The sequence below is a fragment of the Lithobates pipiens genome, unplaced genomic scaffold (assembly GCF_037356315.1).
Source record: "Lithobates pipiens isolate NorthernLeopardFrog02 unplaced genomic scaffold, aLitPip1_a1.2 Scaffold_18, whole genome shotgun sequence".
NCBI lineage: Eukaryota > Metazoa > Chordata > Amphibia > Anura > Ranidae > Lithobates > Lithobates pipiens.
Genome location: NW_027507758.1, coordinates 649,466,112 through 649,477,248, shown reverse-complemented (window position 1 = coordinate 649,477,248; position 11,137 = coordinate 649,466,112). Strand labels below are relative to the sequence as shown.

The following is an 11,137-nucleotide window of genomic DNA, read 5'->3' as shown; positions in this document are numbered from 1 at the left end:
AAGCCTCGTACACACGATCGGATTTTCCAATGGGAAATGTTCGATGACAGGCTGTTGGCGGAAAATCCGACCGTTTGTACGCTCTATGGGACAATTGTGGTCGGATTTTCTTTCGACAAATGTTGGATGGCAGGTTTTACAATTTTCCACGGACAAATGCCTGTTGTGGGATTTTCCAAGCGTGTGTACACAAGTCCGTCGGACAAAAGTCCAAAGTACAAACACACATTGCTCGGAAAGCGAGGGCGAGCCGGAAGCGGTCGGTCTTGTGAACTCGCGATCGTAATGGAGAATTAACATTAAATTTTGAAATGTGGAAATGCAGCGCACAATTCTCTTCTTCTATAATGGGATAATAATGAAGCTGCTTTGCTGGTGATATTGATGGAGTTATTGCAAACTAATTTTCAAAGGCTTTTTTTTATTAGTGATAAGAATAATTTATATATATATATTTTTTTTTTTTGGGCAAGTTACCACAACACCATTATCCCGTCGTTTTTAAGATCAAAGATACAACTGTGTCGGTGTCCCTTGATAATGTTACATTGTATTTGTTTAAATGTAACTGTCTACTCCCAAACTGTCATTTGAAGTAAAACACATCGCCAAGTATTATTCTCCACAATTTTTTTTTATTGTGCATTAACGAAAGAAAACAAATAAAATTAGACATGATATCTGCCAATAGAACTTAACCAAAAAGTGCATTCTATGTATCCAAAAATATAGAAAATATACCAAATCATTATTATTCAACCAAAAAATAAAATAAAAGCCTCATGCATGTGTCCTGCTTCTTAATATAGGGGGGCCACCAATGCCAAGAGTTGGTGAAAACAGGGGTCCATCATCTGGAGATAATTCCGAAAATCATCCGGATTATTCTCCTGGAGCTCCCGCAGCAAAAGCATATGACAGAATTGATCACGATTAACCACTTCGCATCCAGGCCAATTCTGACATTTCTCTCCTACTCCTCCTTTTCTAGAAAATTACATAGAACCCCCAAACATTATATATATGTTTTTTTTTTTTTTTAGCAAAGACCCTAGAGAATACAATGGGGGGTCATTGCAACTTTTTATCTCGGAAGGTATTTGCGCAGCAATTTTTCGAACACGTTTTTTTTCAGAAAAAAAAAAAAAACAGTTTCATGCTTTAAAAAAAAATAAAAAACAGTAAAGTTAGCCCAATTTTTTTTTGCATAAAGTGAAAGATGAATATACGCCGAGTAAATAGATACCCAACATGTCACGCTTCAAAATTGCACGCGCTCGTGGAATGGCGCCAAACTTTGGTATTTAAAAATCCCCATAAGCCACGCTTTAAATTTTTTTTACTGGTTACATGTTTTGGGTTACAGAGGAGGTCTAGGGCTAGAATTATTGCTCTCGCTCTAACGTTCGCGGCGATACCTCACGTGTGTGGTTTGAACACCGTTTTCATATGTGGGCGGGACTTACGTATGCGTTCGCTTCTGCATACGAGCTCATAGGGACAGGGGCACTTAAATAGTTTTTTGTTTTTTTTTATTGTTAATTTTACTTTTATTTTTTAGTTTCACACTTTAAAAAAAAATATATATTTGATTACTTTTTTTCCTATTACAAGGAATGTAAACATCCCTTGTAATAGGAATATGGCACGATCGGACATATTTACAGTGAAATATGGGGGGGTCAATAAGACCCCATATCTCACCTCTAGGCTGGGAAGAATAAAAAAAAAAAAAAAAAAAAAAAAAAAAACAATCACGGCTTCCCAGCCGAGGCGGCGCCGTTATTTTGAATGCAGAGGCCGGGCGTGACGTCATAACATCGCGCCCGGCCTCCGAACGATCGTAGAGACTGCGGCGACCATCTGGTCCGCCGGAAATCTCTATGATCATCATCCGGGGGCCGGCGGATCCTGTGTCCGACTCACCGATGGAAGCGAACAGCCGTTCAGAAACTAACTGAAAAAAACGTGAAATGAAAAGCGCAAAAAGAAAAGCGCAAATCAACGCTCACCAAACTTCTACTAACACGAAATTAGCAGAAGGAGCCCAAAGGGTGGCGCTAAAGAGCTGAAAACCACGTAGTACGTCACTACGTTCCTATTTATATGCAAGACAAAATCCAGGCAGGTTTTTTTTTTTATTGCGCTATAAACAAAAAAGCGCAACAATTAAAAAAAAAACACAATATTTTGTACTTTTTGCTGTAATAAATAGCCACAATTTACAAAAAAAAAAAAAAAAAGCTAATTTTTTTCCTCACTTTAGGCCGATATGTATTCTTCTGCAAATTTTTGGTAATAAAAATCGCAATAAGCGTGTATTGATTGGTTTACGCAAACGTTTTCGCGTTTACAAAATAGGGGATAGATTTATGGCATTTGTATTATTATTATTATTTTTTTTACTAGTAATGGCAGCGATCTGCGATTTTTATCAAAACTGCAACATTATGGCGGACACATCGGACACTTTTGACACATTTTTGGGTCAATTGACAATTATACAGCGATCGGTGCTATAAAAATGCACTGATTACTGTATAAATGACACTGACAGGGAAGGGGTTAACACTAGGGGGCGATCAAGGGGTTAAGTGTGTTCTAACTGTGGGGGGGGGGAGAGGGGGCCCCAGCCATCGCAATGAACATGTCCTTCCTACCCAGGTGGAATCAGAAGCAGTCCTGCAGTCCAGCACAGAAGAAAATTGCCACTGAACTGGAGGCATTTGAGATGAAGGGGAGGAGCCAAGTGAGACGGGGGGCGGGGGGGGGGGTCTCAGCGGGCACAGGAGTGGGCATAACAGGGATCTTCTGTAATAGGTTGGGCAAAGAGTATTTTATTATGTCTGACTGTCAGTGGTTGTTATAAAGCCGCCTGTATGTACATCATGAACACCCGAGGAATGGTGTATGGTGGGGGGTCAGCAACCTTTTTCCACTTAAGGGCCAGATTCAATGTATGTGAATGCATGGAGGGCCACATTCACCCACTAATAAATGAAGATAATAATAATTCTAACATAGTAACAATAACAGTGCAGGTGTACTTCACTAATACAAAGCCAGTTCACCCTGAAGGAGCATGTGGCCAGGGATTCGGATCTTACTGCCCCCTCCCCCATCCTGGCACCCAAGCAGTAGCGGACCGGCGGGTTGCCGACCCCTGATGTATGGGGACAGAAGGGGACATGAGGGCAGTCAGAGATGGGGTCACCTGCTCCATGAGGACACTGATGGGGATACCTGCTCCATGAGAGGACACTGATGGGCAGGGCCGGATTAACATAGGGGCTATTGGAGCTGCAGCTCCAGGCCCCTTTCTCAAGATAGGCCCATTTGCCCAAAAAAAAAAAAAAATCAAAAAAAAAAAAAAAAAAAAAAAGATTGACTTCGAGGATTGTAGCTCAGCGATCAGGAGTCACAGAGACCCCACATTTGGGGGGTATGTAGCTAAAGACCCATCCCAGCACTGGTTAAAATATGGGGCTGCTATCATCTATGGTTCCCGAGATACAGGGCTGCTTGCGCAGCCTGTCAGAAGCTACATACAGAGCGACCAGTTTAAACACAATCTGGAACACTGCAGCAGACTGAGAGGATGAACTCACAGGGCTTATAATAATTATTTGTATATTACTTATGATAATTAACCCCTTGCCACCCAGGCCCATTCTGAGACTTCTCTCCTACATGTAAAAATCATCATTTTTTTATGCTAGAAAATTACTCAGAACCCTCAAGCATTATATATTGTTTTAGCAGACACTCTATGGAATAAAATTTTGGTCTTTGCAACTTTTTATGTTACATGACATTTGCGCAGCAATTTTTCAAACTTTTTTTTTGGAAAGAAACAGTTTCATTCATTAAAAAAACCCACTAAAGTTAGCACTATTTTTTGTTGTGTACTAAGCGATGCTTTACATTTTTTTACAGGTTACACGTTTAGAGTTACAGAGGAGGTCTAGTGCTAGAATTATTGCTCTCGCTCTAACGATGGTGGCGTATGTAACCTGTGTATATCTGGCTCTGATACTAACCAGTGCCTACCCAGGGACTAGTATCTGACTAGTATCTCTCCCCAGCCTGTCCCCACACACCCTCTCACCTGCTGACCTGTGAATGGGGCGATCACTCCCGCAGTGTTATTGTGTTCTGCCAGTGAATACAAAGATTAGTGTTGCTAACTATAGCTGGCAGCACTGATTGTTTTGGGGAAAACCTGACAGGCTGGTTGTACTCAAATCGGTTAATAGGTTGACTTGTGTAAAACCAGCTAGCCCATACATAGATCGACTATGGCTGGTCTCTGCTTAATTGGTGTAATTTCAATCCATGTCTGGCCCGATTAACCACTACGCAGTCCCTAAACATCCTTCCACAAACCTTTACATTTTTCCTTCCCAGATTACTTCATCCTCCTCTCCCATACATAGTGCCCACTGTCATACTCTCCACACTCCTCTCCTGTACATACTACTCAATGTCATACCCTCCATACTCCTCTCCTATACATAGTGCCCACTGTCATACCCTCCACACTCCTCTCCTGTACATACTACTCACTGTCATTCCCTCCATACTCCTCTCCTATACATAGTGCCCAGCGTCATACCCTCCCTCCACACCCCTCTCCTGTAATTACTGCTTACTATCCTACTCTCCACACTTCTCTCCTGTATATAGTGCCCACTGTCATACCCTCCACACTCCTCCTCTCTTGTACATAGTGCCCACTGTTATACCCTCCACACTGTTCTCTTATACATAGTGCCCAATGTCATACCCTCTACACTCCTCTGCTGTGCATACTGCCCACTGTCATACCCTTCACACTCCTCTTCTGTACATAGTGCCTTCTGCCATACCCTCTGCACTCCTCATGTACATAGTGCCCACTGTTAGACCCTCCACATTCCTCTCCCTCACCTGCACATACTTCCCACTTTTATACCATCCATACTCCTTCCCTGTGCCTCTTACCCACAAAAACTGTTCTTTAAATTTATACTGAATATCCTCAATGTTACCAGCTCTAGAATGGGCACACTTTTGTTAGTTCAACTAAAGGAAATCTCACAGTCCTCATATTTGTTCTGCCCCATTATTAGTATTTATTTAATTTTGTAATTACTATTGTGATGTATAGAGGAACATAGGGGATGTAAGCTACTCTAAATATAGCAATTGTAAAAAAGCGTTCCTGAAAATATTTTTGAAATGTTGACAACTATGCACTTAGGCACTGCCCAAGGGCCACAGGGTCAGTAGGGGGCCCCATGAGAGGCTCGTGATATTAAAGCAGTAGTAAACTTTTCGAACATTACTACTTTTTAGAGGCCCTAGGGGTAGGTTATGCCATAATGTACAAGTATGCCCAGCATATTAGCACATTAGGGTACACTTAAATTGTCAGACTGAGCCCTCCAGTGCTGTGCTGTGATCAATCCGGCGGGGCCTGGGCACTAACATCTTCACCCGGTCTTCCTTCTGGGTTCTGTGCCTTCGGTCACTTGCCTTGGCCAGGCTGCATTGATGTCATTCCCACACATGCTCATGTGCATCCTCTCTCTCTCACCCCCCCCCCCTTTCTCCCTCATCCTCGATCCCTTACCCCTCACACCTCTTTCATCCCCTTTCTCTCTCTATCATCCTCCCTCTCTCTCTTTAATTTAATTTGTTATAACAAAAAAATGTTTGCATTTTTATTTACTTATTGTTTATAAAAGGCCCCACCAAAATCCTCAGCACCAGGCCCATGATGTTCTTAATCTGGCCCTGCTGATGGGGATACCTGCTCCATGAGAGGACACTGATGGGGATACTTGCTCCATGAGAGGACACTGATGGGGATACTTGCTCCATGAGAGGACACTGATGGGGATACTTGCTCCATGAGAGGACACTGATGGGGATACTTGCTCCATGAGAGGACACTGATGGGGATACCTGCTCCATGAGAGGACACTGATGGGGACACCTGCTCCATGAGAGGACACTGATGGGGACACCTGCTCCATGAGAGGACACTGATGGGGATACTTGCTCCATGAGAGGACACTGATGGGGATACTTGCTCCATGAGAGGACACTGATGGGGATACCTGCTCCATGAGGACACTGATGGGGACACCTGCTCCATGAGAGGACACTGATGGGGATACTTGCTCCATGAGAGGACACTGATGGGGATGTCCTGGCTGGGGATTCGGATTTTACTGCCCCCTCCCCCATCCTGGCACCCAAGCAGTAGCGGGCCGGCGGGTTGCTGACCCCTGATGTATGGGGACAGAAGGGGACATGAGGGCAGTCAGAGATGAGGACACCTGCTCCATGAGGACACTGATGGGGATACCTGCTCCATGAGAGGACACTGATGGGGATACCTGCTCCATGAGAGGACACTGATGGGGATACCTGCTCCATGAGAGGACACTGGCTGGGATACTTGCTCCATGAGAGGACACTGATTGGGATACTTGCTCAATGAGAGGACACTGATTGGGATACCTGCTCCATGAGAGGACACTGATGGGGACACCTGCTCCGTGAGAGGACACTGATGGGGATACTTGCTCCATGAGAGGACACTGATGGGGATGTCCTGGCTGGGGATTCGGATCTTACTGTCCCCTCCCCCATCCTGGCACCCAAGCAGTAGCGGGCCGGCGGGTTGCCGACCCCTGATGTATGGGAACAGAAGGGGACATGGGGGCAGTCAGAGATGGGGTCACCTGCTCCATGAGAGGACACTGATGGGGATACTTGCTCCTTGAGAGGACACTGATGGGAACACCTGCTCCATGAGAGGACCCTGATGGGGACATCTTCTCCATGAGAGGACACTGATGGGGACATCTGCTCCATGAGAGGACACTGATGGGGACATCTGCTCCATGAGAGAACACTGATGGGGACATCTGCTCCATGAGAGGACACTGATGGGGGACACTTGCTCCATGAGAGAACACTGATTGGGATACCTGCTCCATGAGGACACTGATGGGGATACCTGCTCCATGAGAGAGCACTGATGGGGACATCTGCTCCATGAGGACACTGATGGGGACACCTGCTCCATGAGAGGACACTGATGGGGACACCTGCTCCATGAGAGGACACTGATGGGGATACTTGCTCCATGAGAGGACACTGATGGGGATACCTGCTCCATGAGGACACTGATGGGGACACCTGCTCCATGAGAGGACATTGATGGGGATACTTGCTCCATGAGAGGACATTGATGGGGATGTCCTGGCTGGGGATTCGGATTTTACTGCCCCCTCCCCCATCCTGGCACCCAAGCAGTAGCGGGCCGGCGGGTTGCTGACCCCTGATGTATGGGGACAGAAGGGGACATGAGGGCAGTCAGAGATGAGGACACCTGCTCCATGAGGACACTGATGGGGATACCTGCTCCATGAGAGGACACTGGCTGGGATACTTGCTCCATGAGAGGACACTGATGGGGATACCTGCTCCATGAGAGGACACTGGCTGGGATACTTGCTCCATGAGAGGACACTGATTGGGATACTTGCTCAATGAGAGGACACTGATTGGGATACCTGCTCCATGAGAGGACACTGATGGGGACACCTGCTCCGTGAGAGGACACTGATGGGGATACTTGCTCCATGAGAGGACACTGATGGGGATGTCCTGGCTGGGGATTCGGATCTTACTGCCCCCTCCCCCATCCTGGCACCCAAGCAGTAGCGGACCGGCGGGTTGCCGACCCCTGATGTATGGGGACAGAAGGGGACATGAGGGCAGTCAGAGATGGGGTCACCTGCTCCATGAGGACACTGATGGGAACACCTGCTCCATGAGAGGGCACTGATGGGGACATCTGCTCCATGAGGACACTGATGGGGATACCTGCTCCATGAGAGGACACTGATGGGGACACCTGCTCCATGAGAGAACACTGATGGGGATACCTGCTCCATGAGAGGACACTGATGGGGATACTTGCTCCATGAGAGGACACTGATGGGGATACCTGCTCCATGAGAGGACACTGATGGGGATACTTGCTCCATGAGAGGACACTGATGGGGATACCTGCTCCATGAGAGGACACTGATGGGGACACCTGCTCCATGAGAGGACACTGATGGGGACACCTGCTCCATGAGAGGACACTGATGGGGATACCTGCTCCATGAGAGGACACTGATGGGGATACTTGCTCCATGAGAGGACACTGATGGGGATACTTGCTCCATGAGAGGACACTGATGGGAATACCTGCTCCATGAGGACACTGATGGGGACACCTGCTCCATGAGAGGACACTGATGGGGATACTTGCTCCATGAGAGGACACTGATGGGGATGTCCTGGCTGGGGATTCGGATTTTACTGCCCCCTCCCCCATCCTGGCACCCAAGCAGTAGCGGGCCGGCGGGTTGCTGACCCCTGATGTATGGGGACAGAAGGGGACATGAGGGCAGTCAGAGATGAGGACACCTGCTCCATGAGGACACTGATGGGGATACCTGCTCCATGAGAGGACACTGATGGGGATACCTGCTCCATGAGAGGACACTGGCTGGGATACTTGCTCCATGAGAGGACACTGATTGGGATACTTGCTCAATGAGAGGACACTGATTGGGATACCTGCTCCATGAGAGGACACTGATGGGGACACCTGCTCCGTGAGAGGACACTGATGGGGATACTTGCTCCATGAGAGGACACTGATGGGGATGTCCTGGCTGGGGATTCGGATCTTACTGTCCCCTCCCCCATCCTGGCACCCAAGCAGTAGCGGGCCGGCGGGTTGCCGACCCCTGATGTATGGGAACAGAAGGGGACATGGGGGCAGTCAGAGATGGGGTCACCTGCTCCATGAGAGGACACTGATGGGGATACTTGCTCCTTGAGAGGACACTGATGGGAACACCTGCTCCATGAGAGGACCCTGATGGGGACATCTTCTCCATGAGAGGACACTGATGGGGACATCTGCTCCATGAGAGGACACTGATGGGGACATCTGCTCCATGAGAGCACACTGATGGGGACATCTGCTCCATGAGAGGACACTGATGGGGGACACTTGCTCCATGAGAGAACACTGATTGGGATACCTGCTCCATGAGGACACTGATGGGGATACCTGCTCCATGAGAGAGCACTGATGGGGACATCTGCTCCATGAGGACACTGATGGGGACACCTGCTCCATGAGAGGACACTGATGGGGACACCTGCTCCATGAGAGGACACTGATGGGGATACTTGCTCCATGAGAGGACACTGATGGGGATACCTGCTCCATGAGGACACTGATGGGGACACCTGCTCCATGAGAGGACACTGATGGGGATACTTGCTCCATGAGAGGACATTGATGGGGATGTCCTGGCTGGGGATTCGGATTTTACTGCCCCCTCCCCCATCCTGGCACCCAAGCAGTAGCGGGCCGGCGGGTTGCTGACCCCTGATGTATGGGGACAGAAGGGGACATGAGGGCAGTCAGAGATGAGGACACCTGCTCCATGAGGACACTGATGGGGATACCTGCTCCATGAGAGGACACTGGCTGGGATACTTGCTCCATGAGAGGACACTGATGGGGATACCTGCTCCATGAGAGGACACTGGCTGGGATACTTGCTCCATGAGAGGACACTGATTGGGATACTTGCTCAATGAGAGGACACTGATTGGGATACCTGCTCCATGAGAGGACACTGATGGGGACACCTGCTCCGTGAGAGGACACTGATGGGGATACTTGCTCCATGAGAGGACACTGATGGGGATGTCCTGGCTGGGGATTCGGATCTTACTGTCCCCTCCCCCATCCTGGCACCCAAGCAGTAGCGGGCCGGCGGGTTGCCGACCCCTGATGTATGGGGACAGAAGGGGACATGGGGGCAGTCAGAGATGGGGTCACCTGCTCCATGAGGACACTGATGGGGATACCTGCTCCATGAGAGGACACTGATGGGGATACCTGCTCCTTGAGAGGACACTGATGGGAACACCTGCTCCATGAGAGGACCCTGATGGGGACATCTGCTCCATGAGAGGACACTGATGGGGACACCTGCTCAATGAGAGGGCACTGATGGGGACATCTTCTCCATGAGAGGACACTGATGGGGACATCTGCTCCATGAGAGGACACTGATGGGGACATCTGCTCCATGAGAGAACACTGATGGGGACATCTGCTCCATGAGAGGACACTGATGGGGGACACTTGCTCCATGAGGACACTGATGGGGATACCTGCTCCATGAGAGGACACTGATTGGGATACCTGCTCCATGAGAGGACACTGATGGGGATACCTGCTCCATGAGAGGGCACTGATGGGGACATCTGCTTCATGAGGACACTGATGGGGATACCTGCTCCATGAGAGGACACTGATGGGGACATCTGCTCCATGAGAGGACACTGATGGGGACACCTGCTCCATGAGAGGACACTGATGGGGATACTTGCTCCATGAGGACACTGATGGGGACACCTGCTCCATGAGAGGACACTGATGGGGATACTTGCTCCATGAGAGGACATTGATGGGGATGTCCTGGCTGGGGATTCGGATTTTACTGCCCCCTCCCCCATCCTGGCACCCAAGCAGTAGTGGGCCGGCGGGTTGCCGACCCCTGATGTATGGGGACAGAAGGGGACATGAGGGCAGTCAGAGATGAGGACACCTGCTCCATGAGGACACTGATGGGGATACCTGCTCCATGAGAGGACACTGATGGGGATACCTGCTCCATGAGAGGACACTGGCTGGGATACTTGCTCCATGAGAGGACACTGATGGGGATACCTGCTCCATGAGAGGACACTGATGGGGATACTTGCTCAATGAGAGGACACTGATTGGGATACCTGCTCCATGAGAGGACACTGATGGGGACACCTGCTCCGTGAGAGGACACTGATGGGGATACTTGCTCCATGAGAGGACACTGATGGGGATGTCCTGGCTGGGGATTCGGATCTTACTGTCCCCTCCCCCATCCTGGTACCCAAGCAGTAGCGGGCCGGCGGGTTGCCGACCCCTGATGTATGGGGACAGAAGGGGACATGGGGGCAGTCAGAGATGGGGTCACCTGCTCCATGAGGACACTGATGGGGATACTTGCTCCTT

At 49.0% G+C, this 11,137-nt stretch overlaps 1 protein-coding gene across 1 annotated transcript in view; it reads right to left on the bottom strand.

Annotated features, from left to right (window-relative positions):
• Window positions 1-11,137, bottom strand: part of LOC143989331 (ALK tyrosine kinase receptor-like) — a 318,070-nt gene that overhangs the window by 148,857 nt on the left and 158,076 nt on the right. The gene's annotated exons all lie outside the window — the stretch shown is intronic.